This window comes from Cervus canadensis, chromosome 28, assembly GCF_019320065.1.
Source record: "Cervus canadensis isolate Bull #8, Minnesota chromosome 28, ASM1932006v1, whole genome shotgun sequence".
In the NCBI taxonomy this organism is placed as follows: Eukaryota; Metazoa; Chordata; class Mammalia; order Artiodactyla; family Cervidae; genus Cervus; species Cervus canadensis.
This window is the reverse complement of record NC_057413.1, coordinates 13,186,265-13,203,580: the sequence shown is the minus strand read 5'-3', so window position 1 is coordinate 13,203,580 and position 17,316 is coordinate 13,186,265. Positions and strand designations below refer to the sequence as shown.

General features: G+C 40.0%; 1 long non-coding RNA gene across 2 annotated transcripts in view; it reads left to right on the top strand.

Moving 5' to 3' along the window:
- Positions 1–16,686, top strand: part of LOC122430037 — an 88,018-nt gene extending 71,332 nt beyond the window's left edge. The window contains exons 5-6 of one of the 2 annotated variants that reach the window (XR_006266215.1): positions 7,837–7,879; positions 16,644–16,686. This is a non-coding gene — a long non-coding RNA (uncharacterized LOC122430037). Of the gene's footprint in view, positions 1–7,836; positions 7,880–16,643 lie in introns of those variants that run through there. The other variant, XR_006266214.1, reaches the window with a different exon arrangement.
- Positions 16,687–17,316: the final 630 nt, after the last annotated feature.

Below are 17,316 nucleotides of genomic sequence, written 5' to 3'. Positions count from 1 at the left end.
CGCAACGGAACTAGCTAACTGAATAAGAGTCCACCTCCGCCCGCCTGTGTCAGGGCGGAAATGAGGCTCTGAAGAGACGGCAAACAGAAGCCAAATAAACAAAGGGAACCGCTTCAGAAGGGACTGGTGCAACAGATTAAAATCCCTGTAGAAAACACCGACTTCACCGGAAGGGCCCTGTAGATATCGAGAAGTGTAAGCTGGAACGAGGAGCTATCTGAAACTGAGCCGAACCCACACTGACCGCAGCAGCTCCAGAGAAACTCCTAGATATATTTTTACTTTTTTTTTCTAAGTAAGGAAATTAAAAAAAAAAAAAAAAAATTTTTTTTTCTTTTTATATTTTTTCTTTTTTATTTTTTCTCTTTTATTTTCCTTTAAAATTCCCTATTACTCCCCCATTACTCCTTAGCTTTCATTTACATAGATTTTTACGATTTTTTAAATTAGGGGAAAAAAAAAATTTTTTTTTTTCTTTTTTTTTCTTCTTTCTTTTTTTTTTTGTTTTTTTTTCTTTTTTCTTCTTTTTTTTCCTTTCCGTTTTCTCTTTTATTTTCTATTTTTCTTTTTCTCTTATTTCTTTTAAAGTCCTCTAGTACTCCTCTACTACTCTTCATTTTCATTTTCACTACACTATAACCTTACCAAAAAAAAAAGAGAAGCCCTATCTTTAAACCGAAGATTATTCTCTCCCAATCTTGACTCTCCGTTTTCTACCTCAGAACACCTCTATTTCCTCCTTTCCCCTTCTCTTCCCAATCCAATTCTGTGAATCCTTGTAGGTGTCTGAGATATGGAGAACACTCTGGGAACAGACAGCTGCGTAGATCTGTCTCTCTCCTCTTGAGTCCCCCTTTTTCTCCTCCTGCTCATCTCTATCTCCCTCCTCCCTTTTCTCCCTCCTCCCTTTTCTCCTGTTCATGTAACTCTGTGAACCTCTCTGGGTGTCCCTAACAGGGGAGAATCTTTTCGCCATTAACCTAGAAGTTTTATTATCAGTGCTGTATAGTTGGAGAAGTCCTGAGACTACAGGAAGAATAAAACTGAACTCCAGAGGCAGGAAACTTAAGCCCAAAACCTGAGAACACCAGAAAACTCCTGACTACATGGAACTTTAAGCAATAAGTGACCGTCCAAAAGCCTCCATACCTACACTGAAACCAACCACCACCCAAGAGCCAGTAAGTTTTAGAGCAAGACATACCACGCAAATTCTCCAGCAACACAGGAACATAGCCCCGAATGTCAACATACAGGCTGCCCAAGGTGACACCTAACACATAGACCCATCTCAAAACTTATTACTGGGCACTCCATTGCTCTCCAAAAAGAAGAAATCAAGTTCCACGCACCAGTACACTGACGCAAGCTTCCCTAACCGGGAAACCTTGACAAGCCAATCGTCTAACCCCACCCACTGGGTAAAGCCTCCACAATAAAAAGGAACCACAGACCTCCAGAATACAGAAAGTCCACTCCAGACACAGCAATCTAAACAAGATGAAAAGGCAAAGAAATACCCAACAGGTAAAGGAACATGAAAAATGCCCACCAAGTCAAACAAAAGAGGAGGAGATAGGGAATCTACCTGAAAAAGAATTTAGAATAATGATAATAAAAATGATCCAAAATCTTGAAAACAAAATGGAGTTACAGATAAATAGCCTGGAGGCAAAGATTGAAAAGATGCAAGAAATGTTTAATAAAGACCTAGAAGAAATAAAAAAGAGTCAATTGAAAATGAACAATGCAATGAATGAGATCAAAAACACTTTGGAGGGAACCAAGAGTAGAATAACGGAGGCAGAAGATAGGATAAGTGAGGTAGAAGATAAAATGGTGGAAATAAATGAAGCAGAGAGGAAAAAAGAAAAAAGGATCAAAAGAAATGAGGACAACCTCAGGAACCTATGGGACAATGTGAAACGCCCAAACATTCGAATCATAGGAGTCCCAGAAGAAGAAGACAAAAAGAAAGGCCATGAGAAATACTCGAGGAGATAATAGCTGAAAACTTCCCTAAAATGGGGAAGGAAATAGCATCAAGTCAAGAAACCAGAGATCCAAACAGGATATAACCCAAGGCGAAACACCCCAAGACACATATTAATCAAACTAACAAGATCAAACAAAGACAAATATTAAAGCAGAAGGGAGAAAAACAAATAAACACAGGTTCCATAAGGTACAGCTGACTATCAATAGAAACCCTCAGGCCAGAAGGGAATGGCAGGACGTACTGAAAGTAATGAAAGAGAATAACCTACAACCTAGATTACTGTGCCCAGAAAGGATCTCATTCAGATATGAAGGAGAATTCAGAAGCTTTACAGATAAGCAAAAGCTGAGAGAATTCAGCACCACCAAACCAGCTCTTCAACAAATGCTAAAGGATCTTCTCTAGACAGGAAATGCAGAAAGGTTGTATAAACGTGAACCCAAAACAACAAAGTAAATGGCAACGGGACCACACCTATCAATAATTACCTTAAATGTAAATGGGTTGAATGCCCAAACCAAAAGACAAAGATTGGCTGAATGTACAAACAGACCCCATATTGATGTCTACAAGCGACGCCACCTCAAACAAGAGACACATCAGATAAAAGTGAAGGGCTGGAAAAAATTTCATGCAATGGAACAACAGAAGCAGGAGTTCGCATACTCAATATCAGATAAAATAGACTTCAATAAAAGCTGTGAAAGAAGACAAAGAAGGACACTACATAATTAAGGCGATAATCCAAGAAGAAGTATAATAAAATTATAAATATTATGGCAACCCAACATAGGAGGCAACGAATATGTACGCAAACTAACACTATGAAGAGGATTAATCGTACAATAATAGAGGGAGACTTTAATACCCACTCACAAATATGGATAGATCAACTAAACAGAAAATTAACAAGGAAACACAAACCTTAAATGACACAATGGACCAGCTAGACCTAATTGATATCTATAGGACATTTCACCCCAAAACAATCAACTTCACCTTTTTCTCAAGTGCACACGGAACCTTCTCCAGAATAGATCACATCCTGGGCCATAAATCTAGTCTTGGAAAATTCAAAAAATTGAAATCATTCCAGTCATCTTTTCTGACCACAGTGCAGTAAGATTAGATCTCAATTACAGGAAAAAAATTGTTAAAAATTCAAACATATGGAGGCTAAAGAACACGCTTCTGAATAACCAACAAATCATAGAAGAAATCAAAAAAGAAATCAAAATATGTATAGAAATGAATGAAAATGAAAACACAACAACCCAAAACCTATGGGACACTGTAGAAGCAGTGCTAGGGGAAGGTTCATAGCATTACAGGCTTACATCAAGAAACAAGAAAAGCCAAATAAATAACTAACTCTACACCTAAAGCAACTAGAGAAGGAAGAAATGAAGAACCTCAGGGTTAGTAGAAGGAAAGAAATCTTAAAAATTAGGGCAGAAATAAATGCAAAAGAAACTAAAGAGACCATAGCAAAAATCAACAAAGCTAAAAGCTGGTTTTTTGAAAAATAAACAAAATTGACAAACCATTAGCAAGACTCATTAAGAAACAAAGAGAGAAGAACCAAATTAACAAAATTAGAAATGAAATGGAGAGATCACAACAGACAATACTGAAATACAAAGGATCATAAGAGACTACTACCAGCAGCTCTATGCCAATAAAATGGACAACTTGGATGAAATGGACAAATTCTTAGAAAAGTATTAACTTTCCAAAACTGAACCAGGAAGAAATAGAAGATCTTAACAGACCCATCACAAACAAGGAAATCGAAACCGTAATCAGAAATCTGCCAGCAAACAAAAGTCCAGGACCTGATGGCTTCACAGCTGAATTCTACCAAAAATTTAAAGAAGAGCTAACACCTATCTTACTCAAACTCTTCCAGAAAATTGCAGAAGAAGGTAAACTTCCAAACTCATTCTATGAGGCCACCATCACCCTAATTCCAAAACCAGACAAAGATGCCACAAAAAAAGAAAACTACAGGCCAATATCACTGATGAACATAGATGCAAAAATCCTTAACAAAATTCTAGCAACCATATTAAAAAAATCATACACCATGACCAAGTGGGCTTTATCCCAGGAATGCAAGGATTCTTTAATATCCGCATATCAATCAATGTAATACACCACATTAACAAACTGAAAGATAAAAACCATATGATTATCTCAATAGATGCAGAGAAAGCCTTTGACAAAATTCAACACTCATTTATGATTAAAACTCTCCAAAGGCAGGAATAGAAGGAACAACCTCAACATAATAAGCTATATTATGACAAACCCACAGCAAGCATCACCCTCAATGGTGAAAAATTGAAAGCATTTCCCTGAAATCAGGAACAAGACAAGGGTGCCCACTCTCACCACTACTATTCAACATAGTGTTGGAAGTTTTGGCCACAGCAATCAGAGCAGAAAAAGAAGTAAAAGGAATCCAGATAGGAAAAGAAGAAGTGAAACTCTCACTGTTTGCAGATGACATGATCCTCTACATAGAAAACCCTAAAGACTCTACCAGAAAATTACTAGAGCTAATCAATGAATATAGTAAAGTTGCAGGATATAAAATTAACACACAGAAATCCCTTGCATTCCTATATACTAACAATGAAAAAACAGAAAGAGAAATTAAGGAAACAATACCATTCACCATTGCAACAAAAAGAATAAAATACTTAGGAGTATATCTACCTAAAGAAACAAAAGACCTATACATAGAAAACTATAAAACACTGATGAAAGAAATCAAAGAGGACACAAACAGATGGAGAAACATACCGTGTTCATGGATTGGAAGAATCAATATTGTCAAAATGGCTATTCTACCCAAAGCAATCTATAGATTCAATGCAATCCTATCAAGCTACCAACGGTATTTTTCACAGAACTAGACCAAAGAATTTCACAATTTGTATGGAAATACAAAAAACCTCGAATAGCCAAAGTAATCTTGAGAAAGAAGAATGGAACTGGAGGAATCAACCTGCCTGACTTCAGACTCTACTACAAAGCCACAGTCATCAAGACAGTATGGTACTGGCACAAAGACAGAAATATAGACCAATGGAACAGAATAGAAAGCCCAGAGATAAATTCCACGAACCTATGGACACCTTATCTTCAACAAAGGAGGCAAGAATATACAATGGAAAAAAGACAACCTCTTTAACAAGTGGTGCTGGGAAAACTGGTCAACCACTTGTAAAAGAATGAAACTAGAACACTTTCTAACACCATACACAAAAATAAACTCAAAATGGATTAAAGATCTAAATGTAAGACCAGAAACTATAAAACTCCTAGAGGAGAACATAGGCAAAACACTCTCCGACATAAATCACAGCAAGATCCTCTATGACCCACCTCCCAGAATATTGGAAATAAAAGCAAAACTAAACAAATGGGACCTAATGAAACTTAAAAGCTTTTGCACTACAAAGGAAACTATAAGTAAGGTGAAAAGACAGCCGTCAGATTGGGAGAAAATAATAGCAAATGAAGAAACAGACAAAGGATTAATCTCAAAAATATACAAGCAACTCCTGCAGCTCAATTCCAGAAAAATAAATGACCCAATCAAAAAATGGGCCAAAGAACTAAACAGACATTTCTCCAAAGAAGACATACAGATGGCTAACAAACACATGAAAAGATGCTCAACATCACTCATTATTAGAGAAATGCAAATCAAAACCACAATGAGGTACACGCCAGTCAGGATGGCTGCTATCCAAAAGTCTACAAGCAATAAATGCTGGAGAGGGTGTGGAGAAAAGGGAACCCTCTTACACTGTTGGTGGGAATGCAAACTAGTACAGCCACTATGGAAAACAGTGTGGAGATTCCTTAAAAAACTGGAAATAGAACTGCCATATGACCCAGCAATACCACTTCTGGGCATACACACTGAGGAAACCAGATCTGAAAGAGACACGTGCACCCCAATGTTCATCGCAGCACTGTTTATAATAGCCAGGACATGGAAGCAACCTAGATGCCCATCAGCAGATGAATGGATAAGGAAGCTGTGGTACATATACACCATGGAATTTTACTCAGCCATCAAAAAGAATTCATTTGAACCAGTCCTAATGAGATGGATGAAACTGGAGCCCCTTATACAGAGTGAAGTAAGCCAGAAAGATAAAGAACATTACAGCATACTAACACATATATATGGAATTTAGAAAGATGGTAACGATAACCCTATATGCAAAACAGAAAAAGAGACACAGAAATACAGAACAGACTTTTGAACTCTGTGGGAGAAGGTGAGGGTGGGATGTTTCAAAAGAACAGCATGTATACTATCTATGGTGAAACAGATCACCAGCCCAGGTGGGATGCATGAGACAAGTGCTCCGGCCTGGTACACTGGGAAGACCCAGAGGAATCGGGTGGAGAGGGAGATGGGAGGGGGGATCGGGATGGGGAATAAGTGTAAATCTATGGCTGATTCATATCAATGTATGACAAAACCCACTGAAATGTTGTGAAGTAATTAGCCTCCAACTAATAAAAAAAAAAAAAAGCAAAAAAAAAAAAGAATATTTTGATAACCATTTTATACACATTTCTGATTATTTCCATCATATCTGTACTGTGGATCCAATCCCCAATTAAACACTTCCTAACATGAAAAAAAAAAAAAAAATAAAGGATTTCTGCCTTACTATATGCAGGGCACCATCATTGCCTTGAATCCTCTCCCAACTGGGGGTGCCTGACTCTTTGAAATACAAAGACAAAATTGAATGAGCCGTGCAGTTATTTCAGGTGCAAACCATGAACTCTAGCTGTAAAGTATCTTTCCTGAACAAGTCTTTGAACTCAACACTAGAAATTCTCCCTAACAAATCTATTCATTTACCCTAGTATATGAAGTGTTTATGTTGTGGGGAGGGGATCAGTGAAAAATGATTCCTCGTGAAATTTAGAATGGCACTCTGAGGACTATGCTTTGTTGTGCTAATACGTAGAAGCATTTCGGGATAAGGAGCACCCTCTGAGTAGTTCTTTACTCTAGGAAGCTGTCCTCACCTTATGCCCAGTTCACTACATAACATATTAGCCAGATGCTTTCTCAGATATGTTCTACTTCTGTTGTTTTGACATGACCACTGACAAAGTGTTTCTGGCTTCCAGCACTGGGTCAGATCTAACCCAGCCAAACCCATTCTTGCAGCCGTATTTTCCCACAGTTGTAATGCAATAAGCTTTGAGAAGGCCACATAAATGAGGCCTGTCACAAAGCTAGAGGTCACTGGTTGATCTGCGTGAAGATCCTGTGGGAGATGCTGGGCTTTAAAGGTTAATCCTGCAGAAAATTTGAGAGCCCTGAAGGTTACATTGGAGACGGCTGGCCTAACAGTGCACGTGGTGGGCACTCAGTCTATACTTCATAATTGATTGATTTTCCTTCTGGAAACTTACAAAGGCCTATGGCAAAAACAACAGGATCATTTCCCTTCATTTCACCCTAGTGAGCTTTGCTATTAGGGTTAGAGACTTGAAAAGAAACTGATTTATTATTCCTGGAATGAAAATTTCCCATTTTGGTTTAATTTTGCATAGGTGACAAGCCACATGTAAGTGGGTGTTTAGAGTCAGACATGAAACCTTTAATAGATTTACAGAGTTATTTTGTTGTTAGCATTATGTTCTTCTCCAAAACAGACTAATGCAGTTTTAAAAAAAGGCAAATAATTAAAGTTCTTTCTAGGTTTTAAAGATAGATGAAGAGTTTAATATCATCTCTATAAAGTGCTCTTGAAATTTAATCTAACTTTGTCCAACTTTCTTCTTAGGTAATGGATTTCCAGGGCTGTGGACAGGCCAGCTTTGTGCATGGTAAGCACTAGAGTGGGGGATATTAGTGTCGGTGAAGCACGGTTTTAGCATCACTCTCTTCTGTCCTTCAGCCTTTTAGCCCCTTCATAACCACCTGACACTCTTCAGCTGGGATTACAAAGAGCAATTGCTGTGGTCACCAAGATAAAGTAGTGCAATTCTTTTGGCCAGACCCATACTGTTAGCCACGTGGGAGAATGATGGAAGTGAGAGAAGAGGAGATAAGAAGAGTTGCTTCTTCAAGGCCATGCTATACAAGCTTTATCTAAGTTACAGGCTGTATCCACTGGCTTGCTTGGGAAAATGAAATTTAATCTGCTTGCATTGTGCTTAATTCTGCAAATTTAAGAGAATGGAGACACATCTCCCAACGAGAAAAGGATTTAGAGGAAGGCTCTTCTCTCAGACCAAGCAGGAAAGTTCCTTTTAAGCCTCAGCCCTCCATAGTCTCTGCTACGTTCACTGTATCATGGGTGATTTGCAGCATCCTGGTTGAGGTAACACATCAGCAAAGTTCAGAGCTGGACCCGCATATGAACCTTGTTGAGGAAAACAGGGTGAGCTGTTATTGCTATAAAAAGAAAAACATGCTTTCTCATGCACTTCAGAACTGTAGGAAAGAAAACAAAAATCACAAAGACAGCAGACTGAATACAAAAAATGCAATTATCTTTTGTTCATTCATATTCCATTTGGTAAGAGAAAAATTATATGCTGTTGGGCTTGGTACCCTTCAAAACATTGAAAAATCAATCAATCAAATAAATTAGGTACTTTGGAATTTTACAGCCGATGCCAAGGACATGCCATAGGGATTGCTTATGAATTTCAGAACTATTTTTAATAAGATATATTGCATTAAAAACATTTTGAAATGATTTGAAACAATACAATGTAATAAAAATAAATGTGGAAGAAGAAATAACAACCACTGGGCCGGGCCTTCATTTGGGAAGGGAAAACAACATCCACGCAAAGCTTGGCCCTGTTCGATTTTAAATGTGGTATCAGGCCTTTATTTTTCAAAAGAAATTTCAAAAGTCAAGTCTTCCAAAGCCCATGAGTGATTGCATTGTACAGTGTGGGGATAGTCTTTGCCACATACTTCTTGGCCTGAGAATTCATTCTGCAGAGTCAATGGCTCCTCCCTAGCCAATGCCCACATATCCTGGCAATTCTCAGGTCAGTCCCTGTACTAAAGCCTACAGGAAATGCTCCATGGACTTGGCTATGACTGTTAAGGCAATATTGTGTGGATTTTTGCTGTCTGTCCAGCTATCTAGAGCTGCAGATATTCATTTATAGGCTGACTGTCATTGGTGGACATTGGCATATCCACAAATTTATCAGTTTCTTTGTATACTTTCTGTTGTTTAGTCGTTATGTCCAACTCTTTTGCGACCTCATGGACTGCAGCCCACGAAGCTCCTCTGTCCCTGGGACTTCCCAGGCAAGAATACTAGAGTGGGTTGCCATTTCCTTCTCCAGGGGATCCTCCTGACCCAGGGATCGAACCCATGTCTCCTGCTTGTCAGACTGATTCTATACCACTGAACCACCTGGGGAGCCTGTAGTTTCTGTTATCAGAGCTTTAACATCTAAAGATAGTTATTAGTTAATACATGTTTGTACTCTTGTGTACAAAGCTCAACATATATAAAGGAAAAGTAGTACATGATGGCAAAATATTCCCTAGGTTTGCCAAGAATAAACAGATTCTATTCAGTGCAAGTTTAGTGGAACCTGTATTTCAGTCATACTCTAATATTTTAAAAAGAAGTTAATCCACATATATTAAATTGGGGAATTCTCTTCATCAGATATTGGTTTATTCATGATATATAATCTCTTAACTCTTTCTGGTAACAGAGTTTATTTTACACTAATGTGATATCTACTTATTTAAATGATCAGGTATTGGTTATGTCATCTGACAAACAGTATCACAATGCTTGATATGTATTTTTGGATTCCTTAAGGACAGAGCACAAAGGCTGTCTATGTTAATGTAAATAGGCACATTTTGGTCATGGGAAATCACCATTATAAAAACAGAGAGGAGGAAGCAGACACTCGTTGGGTCGGGGGTGGAGAAGCCAAATACCATGGTTCAGTTTAATCACTCAGTCATGTCCAAAATTTGTGACCCCGTGGACTGCAGCACGCCAGGCCTCCCTGTCCATCACCAACTCCCAGACCTTTCTCAAGCTCATGTCCATCAAGTCCATTTTGGTACATTTGTACCAAAATATGTATTTATAATGTTCACCATAGCATTCTTTAAAGTAGTCCGAAACTGAAAAATTCAAAAGTCAATCAGGAGCTATCAGTTCAGTTCAGTTGCTCAGTCGTGTCCGACTCTTTGCAACCCCATGAACCACAGCACGCCAGACCTCCCTATCCATCACCAACTCCGGGAGTTCACTCAAACTCATGTCCATTGAGTCGGTAGTGCCATCCAACCATCTCATCTTCTATCATCCCCTTCTCCTCCTGCCCTCAATCTTTCCGAGCATCTGGGTCTTTTCCAGTGAGTCAGCTCTTCGCATCAGGTGGCCAAAGTGTTGGAATTTCAGCTTCAACATCAGTGCTTCCAGTGAACACTCAGGACTGATCTCCTTTAGGATGGACTGGTTGGATTTCCTTGTGTCCAAGGGACTCTCAAGAGTCTTCTCCAACACCACAGTTCAAAAGCATCAATTCCTCGGTGCTCAGCTTTCTTTATAGTCCAACTCTCACATCCATACATGAGTACTAGAAAAACCATAGCTTAGACTAGACAGACCTTTGTTGGCAAAGTAATCTCTCTGCTTTTAAATATGCTATCTAGGTTGGTCAGAGCTTTTCTTCCAAGGAGAAAGTGTCTTTAATTTCATGGCTGCAGTCACCATCTGCAGTGATTTTGGAGTCCCCAAAAATAAAGTCTCTCACTGTTTCCACTGTTTCCCCATCTATTTGCCATGAAGTGATGGGACCGGATGCCATGATCTTAGTTTTCTGAATGTTGAGTTCTAAGCCAACTTTTTCACTGTCCTCTTTCACTTTCATCAAGAGGCTCTTTATTTCTTTGTTTTCTGCCATAAGGGTGGTGTCATCTGCATATCTGAGGTTATTGATACTTCTCCCAGCAATCTTTATTTCACCTTGTGCTTCATCCAGCATTTCACATGATGTACTGTGCATGTAAGTTAAATAAGCAGGGTGACAATATACAGCCTTGATGTACTCCTTTCCTGATTTGGAACCAGTCTGTTGTTCCATGTCAGGTTCAAACTGTTGCTTCTTGACCTCCATATGGATTTTCAGGAGGTCTGTATTCCCATCTCTTTCAGAATTTTCCAGTTTGTTGTGATCCACACAGTCAAAGGCTTTGTCATAGTCAATAAAGCAGAAGTAGATGTTTTTTCTGGAACTCTCTTGCTTTTTGTATGATCCAACAGATGTTGGCAATTTGTGTGATCCAACAGATGTTGGCAATCTCTGGTTCAACTGCCTTTTCTAAATCTAGCTTGAACATCTGGAAGTTCACAGTTCATATACTGTTAAAGCCTGGCTTGGAAAATTTTGAGCATTGCTTTACTAGTGTGTGAGATGAGTGCAATTGTGCAGCAGTTTGAGCGTTCTTTATAATTGCCTTTCTTTGGGATTGGAATGAAAACTGACCTTTTCAAGTCCTGTGGCCATTGCTGAGTTTTCCAAATTTGCTAACATATTGAGTGCAGCACTTTCACAGCATCATCTATTAGGATTTGAAATAGCTCAACTGGAATTCCATCACGTCTACTAGCTTTGTGCATGGTGATGCTTCCTAAGGCATGCTTGACCTCACATTCCAGGATGTCTGCTCTAGGTGAGTGATTGCACCATCATGCCCATTCCAGTCCATTTTAGTTCACTGATTCCTAAAATATCAATGTTCATTCACTCTTGCCATCTCCTGCTGACCACTTCCAATTTACCTTGATTCATGCACCTAACATTCCAGGTGCCTATGCAATATTGCTGTTTACAGCATCAGACTTTACTTCCATCACCAGTCACATCCATGACTGGGTGTTGTTTTGCTTTGGCTCCATCTCTTCATTCTTTCTGGATTTATTTCTCCACTGATCTCCAGGAGCATACTGGGCCCCTACTGACCTGGGGAGTTCCTCTTTCAGTGTTGTATATGTTTGCCTTTTCATACTGTTCATGTGGTTCTCAAGGCAAGAATACTGAAGTGGTTTGCTATTCCCTTCTCCAGTGGACCACATTTTGTCAGAACTCTCCACTACGACCCATCCATCTTGGGTGGCCCTACGTGGCATAGCTCATAGTTTCATTAAGTTAGACAAGGCTGTGGTCCATGTGATCCATTTGGTTAGTTTTCTGTGATTGTAGTTTTCATTCTGCCTGCTCTCTGATGGATAAGGATAAGAGGCTTATGGAAGCCTCTTGATGGGAGAGACTGACCGAGGGGGAAACTGGGTCTTATTCTGATGGACGGGGCCATGTTCAGTAAATCTTTAATCCAAATCTCTGTTGATGGGCAGGGCTGTGTTCCCTCTCTGTTGTTTGACCCGTGGTCAAACTATGGCGGAGGTAATGAAGATAATGGCGACCTCCTTCAAAGGTCCCCTGCATTCACTGCCACACTCAGTGCCCCGACCCTGCAGCCGGCCACCACCAACCCGTGCCTCTGCTGGAGACTCCTGGACACTCATAGGCAAGTCTGGGTCAGTCTCTTGTGGGGTCACTGCTCCTTTCTCCTGGGTCCTGGTGCACGCAACGTAGACACAGAAATCTAAGGAGATGAGGACCTGTTTTAAGGGCAAGAGTGTGGGACTTGTGAAGTAAAAGACAAGTAACCTTCATGATGTTCTCAATATAACAGCAATATATAGCCCCAGGCCTATGGTAATGTGAGCTGTACACTTATCTTTAGTTCAGTGGTTCCCTGGGAATTGAATCCAGCTTGGCTTTTTCCAGTGATGAGACAGAATGTTGAAATAAAGAGTACACTCAGGACATGAATATATCTCAGTAGAGACTGAGAACAGAAGAGGATACAAAGCTAGGTAATTAGGAGAATTACTGAAGCTGAGCGCCAAAAAATTAATGCTTTTGAACTGTGGTGTTGGAGAAGACTTTTGAGAGTCCCTTGGACTGCAAGGAGACCCAACCAGTCCATCCTAAAGGAGATCAGTCCTGGGTGTTCATTGGAAGGACTGATGCTGAAGCTGAAACTCCAATACTTTGGCCACCTCATGTGAAGAGTTGACTCATTGGAAAAGACCCTGATGCTGGGAGGAATTGGGGGCAGGAGGAGAAGGGGACGACAGAAGATGAGATGGTTGGATGGCATCACTGACTCAGTGGACATGAGTTTGAGCAAGCTCTGGGAGTTGATGATGGACAGGGAGGCCTGGCATGCTACAGTTCATGGGGTTGCAAAGAGTCAGACATGCCTGAGCAACTGAACTAAGTTAGGAGAAATATTGTTCCCTAAAGAATCCTTAGTAATAGTGGATGAGATGCCATTTTATATGGGATAGGGTGTAAGTCAATGTTCATTACATTTTAAAAAATTTGAAAGCCTCGAGAAGATTGGAAAATGTGCAAGGTATATTGTTATCTCAAAATCCTTAGTGAAACTTTATTTAGGGGAAACATGAAAATGTATCAAGGCAGGGAGAAATTTATTGTAACTGAAATAAAACCTCAGTGTCCTAAGGCCGTAGCCTGGACCAAAACTGAAATATCATGGCTCCATATAAACAGCACTGTACCAAGAGTAGGACGACTCTAGTCTTTCCTTTTACTTTCCTTCTAAACTTTCTCATTTTCTGCCTGCCTTGTTTTTAAAAGCTTCCAGGCTTTATCACTGAGACTTACATGTCTTTGGCAAGCCTCAATTTCTTGGCCAACGCTATGTGATTTCTAGAGGACCAGATGACAACAAGATGCTGGCAAGTGCCTTGAAAAGTAGAAGTGCACAAATAGAAGCCACTTGATAATGGGAGCGCTTTGTGGGCAAGTGGTAGAGGAGTGTTTCTCCCAGAGGTGAGAGAAAGGCTTGTGTTCTTTATTCAGTGTCTTCCTCCTGTAGTTCCTGATTCTCTTTTCTGCTCTCATCTTCACACAGAAATTTGTTCATGATTAGCCTCAGGTTTGCCCAGGAGCCTCTGCTAGGGAAATACAGTGGGTTTTTTGTTTGTTTTTTCATCTCTGTTTCAGCACACCAGTCGGAAGGAATGGTGACCGACTGAAAACGTCAGGCACCATCTTGATTTTGATGGTCTTGGTAACTAAGGGGTGACTAGAAAGGGTGACATACAGAGCTTATTTTCAAAGAATGCCAAAATATTTGATCACTTTAGCAGTAGGACTTCAGACTCCACAGCCAACTCTTTAAAATCTACTATCAGAATATCAAAAGAAATGTGTCCTGGATAGCATCAGAGTACCGAGATGGTCAACCAACATTGCCCTCCAAGGGGATGGGAGGACATTATGATGTACTCACCAAAAAAAAGGTATTAAACTAAATTTATAGGCAGTACCTAAAATAACCACTTCTGCTATTTAACCTCATGTATCTTGGACAAATGTACCCTGGCTCCTTTAAAGAGCTGTATAACACATATACAGGTCTGGAAGAAGCACAAGCTGGAATCAAGATTGCCAGGAGAAATATCAATAACCTCAGATGTGCAGATGACACCACCCTTATGGCAGAGAGTGAAGAGGAACTAAAGAGCCTCTTGATGAAAGTGAAAGAGGAGAGCGAAAAAGTTGGCTTAAAGCTTAACATTCAGAAAACTAACATCATGGCATCTGGTCCCATCACCTCATGGGAAATAGATGGGGAGACAGTGGAAACAGTGTCAGACTTTATTTTTTTGGGCTCCAAAATCCCTGCAGATGGTGACTGCAGCCATGAAATTAAAAGACACTTACTCCTTGGAAGGAAAGTTATGACCAACCTAGATAGCATATTAAAAAGCAGAGACATTACTTTGCCAACAAAGGTCCGTCTGGTCAAGGCTATGGTTTTTCCAGTGGTCATGTATGGATGTGAGTGTTGGACTATAAAGAAAGCTGAGCACCAAAGAATTGATGCTTTTGCACTGTGGTATTGGAGAAGACTCTTGAGAGTCCCTTGGACTGCAAGGAGATCAAACCAGTCCATCCTGAAGGATATAGGTCCTGGGTGTTCATTGGAGGGACTGATGCTGAAGCTGAAACTCCAGTACTTTGGCCACCTCATGCAAAGAGTTGACTCATTGGAAAAGACCCTGATGCTGTGAGGGATTGAGGGCAGGAGGAGAAGGGGACAACAGAGGATGAGATGGTTGGACGGCATCACCGACTTGATGGGCATGAGTTTGAGTGAACTCCGAGAGTTTGTGATGGACAGGGAGGCCTGGCAGCTGTGATTCATTGGGTCCCAAAGAGTCGGACACGACTGAGTGACTGAACTAACAAACTATAACACATATAGACACCAGTATCTGGTGTATAATAGGTTCTCAACCATTTTTGATAACAATAAATAAATAAAAATATTTGTATACCTTGGGTCAGTAGTTTCTCATTTCCCAGACTTAATTTAAAAGGGTATTATACTTATGAATTAATAAAATTCTTATGTGCTTTTACAGTTATCCACTGATCCAACTATTGTACCTGTAGTCAGAGAGGAATCTGTTTCTGGTCTGCCAAGTAACAAATGGTGAGACTTCAATTTCTTCATCTCTAAATTAAAAGACTTAGCTAGAACATTCTGTTATTCTATATACCACACAACTGTATATAAATACACACAACCAAACAGATCTTGGTTGAGAGTAAAGGGAAAATCATGGAGTCTGCCGATGGCATAGGCTAGGCATGGGTGCCATGTTTAAAGGTGTGATTCAAGTTCATGACCATCTCTAGTGCAGAAGAAATTTGGAGCTAATTATATTTTTTAAAGGTTACTAGGTTTTCTTGTTTAAATACTGATAGGGACCTTGTATTCAGCCTTCAAAGATCCCCAATAAACCTTCTATGTTTTGCTACTGGGTCCTCAAGGCAACCCTTTTACCTCTCACTACTCCTAGATCTCCTAAATTGCAGAGAATTGGGGTGTGGTTTTGTAGAGATAAGGAAATAAACAGGAGCTGAGCTTCCCTCGGAGAAGCGATGGCTGCTCTGCTAAAGATGGTCTGATTAAGGAAAAAGAAATCAGAGGAGAGAAGGAGCCATAGTGGAAGCCTGCTTATGGTATTGGAGAGTATTTAAATCTATGATTCAAACTCTAAGAAATTCTATAACCCTTTCCCACCTTCCTCTCCTCCCTCCTAACCTGATCCTGTCTCAAAATACTTGAAAAGATCTCATTTGGCAAATTGGCATGAGACTTTTGGGATGCAATGAGCAGAATGTACTGTGGTCTGAAATCAGCTTGGCCATAGCAATGGAGCTGTGGGCTGGGATGGGAATAGTATGTCACAGAAATGTGCTAAATGCCTGTGTGTCAGACCCTGTGTGAGAGATTCTTATATACCTTGCCACTTCACTCCTTAAAAATCAGTTTCCTAAGTATTAAATATTTTCAAACATACAGATAATCATATTACATCACTATTATTAGCACTATTATCATTCAATTATTATGGAAATTAAAAGATGCTTGCTCCTTGGAAGAAAAGCTATAAACAACCTAGACAGCATATTTTAAAAGCAGAGACATTACATTGCTAACAAAGGTCCATCTAGTCAAAGCTATGTTTTTTTCCAGAAGTCATGTATGGATGTGAGAGTGGCACTATAAAGAAAATTGAGCACTGAAGAATTGATGCTTTTGAACTGTGGTGTTGGAGAAGACTCTTTGAGAGTCCCGTGGACTGCAAAGAGATCCAACCAGTCCACCCTAAAGGAAATCAGTACTGAACATTCATTAGAAGGACTGATGCTGAAGCTCCAATACTTTGGCCACCTGATGCAAAGAACTGACTCATTAGAAAAGACCCTGATGCTGGGAAAGATTGAAGGTAGGAGGAGAAGGGGATGACAGAGGACGAAATGGTTGGATGGCATCACTGACTCGATGGACATGAATTTGAGCAAGCTCCAGGCGTTGGTGATGAACAGGGAAGCCTGGCATGTTGCCGTCCACGGGGTTGCAAAGAGTCGGACACGACAGAGTGACTGAACTGAATTGATTATTAACACAGGTAAGCATTAATGTTAAATTTGGTTGGCAAAGATTTTTAAAATGATGGAAGTAAAATCTTACCCACTCAGCTGAAATACAACCGCTTCACCCATCCAACTACACTTTCTCCCCTTTCTCACTATTCACCTGAAGAACATAGGTGCTATGTCCACCTGTCAGAAGCACAGCATTGACTGGGGGAGTCAGAGCTGGCCAAATGGTGGCCAGCAGGAGAGATGCCATGGTCATCCAAGGT